Raw genomic sequence first — 1,548 nt, forward strand, 5'->3', positions numbered from 1 at the left:
TTCCGCAGGATAATGGGGACATGTAGAATGTAGTCACCCAAGCCAACAGTCAAGGTCAACTGTCAAGGCAGCATAGCGTGGTACAAAGAAGTCAGTCTGGAGAGAGGAAACTCAGGTTATGTTCCAGCTTTGTGTTAATGCACATGATATCTGGGGATTTGTGTATAGCAGAGGCTCACTTTTCTCAGATGCTTTTTTAATTTTCTCCCCGCTGTACTGGGTCTTTGTTGCTACTTGTGGGGCTTTTCTCTAGTTGTGGTAAGCAGGTTTCTCACTGGGATGGCTTTTCTTGTTGTGGAGAACAGGTTCTAGACATGTGGGTTCAGCAGCTGTGGCCCACACGGGCTTAGCTCCTCTGTGGCATGTGAGATCTTCTTTGACCAGGGATCAAATCTGTGTCCCCTGCATTAACAGGAGGATCCTTATCCCCTGTGCCACCAGGAAATTTCTCAGTTATTATTAAATGTCGATAACAAAACAAACTTTGTTGTTAGCTTTAAAAATTGAAGGAGCAATGGTACAATGTAGAGAAAACAAAGAAACAAATACTTTGTAAAGTATACAGGCTCTACAAATGTTCATCACATAATTAATCTCATTAAAACTTCAGCACATGGAAAACCTCAAATTCCCGAGTCTTCCTTAAAATATGTGAACTTCATTTTTTTTCTTGGTTCTTTGATGTTATTTTTTTAGTTATCACTAGTTTTTGGCTAAGCAATACATTCAAGTACCTCAAAAAATATTTTTAAAAAAAGGAAACACATAAAAAGGTATGACAGTGAAAGATCTTCCTTCCCCATCCCCAAATTCCAACCACATCCTGTTACTAGGTTTGGTGTGTGTGTGTGTGTGTGTGTGTGTGTGTGTGTGAGCTCTCAGAGCTCGTGGGTACATACACACGCAAAAATATTTATACATTTCAAAATAAAGCTTTGCATAGTGACAGTATCATAGCCAAAGAGTTTTATCTGAGGTGTGATTATTGCTAATTGAAAACTTTTCTCAAAATACATTCTCTGCCCTCCCCCCTTTTAACCATAGATGTAGTGTATCATCATTTTGGTGACTACATCTATTGTTCTGTATTTTGCTTTTTTCCTTAGAGAAACTTCCATATCAATACATTAAAAGCTTTCTCATTTCTTTGAAAGGACCCATATCTCTACTGTGTGTTTGCCAACAGAGGGTGTTATCAAATCTTGAAGGTTTTGCCAACTTGAGAGGTGAAAATGCTGCCTCAGCACAGTCTCCAGTTGTGTATGTGTGTTTAGCAATTTAGTTCCTACACGGACTAATAGGAGCTATTTGTTATTTCTTTTTTTTTTAATTGTCTCATTTCAAGTTATTATCTTTTTTCTTATTAATTTTAGAGGTTCCTTTATCTGTTAGGGAGATTAACCTTCTGTCTGTGATATGATTTGAGAAGTAATTTTTCTCAATTTGTCATTTGCCTTTTGAAATTGTCTATGGCATATGTGAGGCTTCCCTGGTAGATCAGCTGGTGAAGAATCCACCTGCAATGCAGAAAACCCCTGGGTCGAGAAG

The 1,548-nt window shown here is 38.2% G+C and overlaps 1 pseudogene; it reads left to right on the forward strand.

Annotated features, from left to right (window-relative positions):
* Positions 1-931: 931 nt before the first annotated feature.
* LOC136143956 (U4 spliceosomal RNA) lies at positions 932-1,088 on the forward strand (annotated as a pseudogene).
* The last annotated feature ends 460 nt before the right edge of the window (positions 1,089-1,548 follow it).

This window comes from Muntiacus reevesi, chromosome 10 (genome assembly GCF_963930625.1).
Source record: "Muntiacus reevesi chromosome 10, mMunRee1.1, whole genome shotgun sequence".
Classification (NCBI taxonomy): Eukaryota; Metazoa; Chordata; class Mammalia; order Artiodactyla; family Cervidae; genus Muntiacus; species Muntiacus reevesi.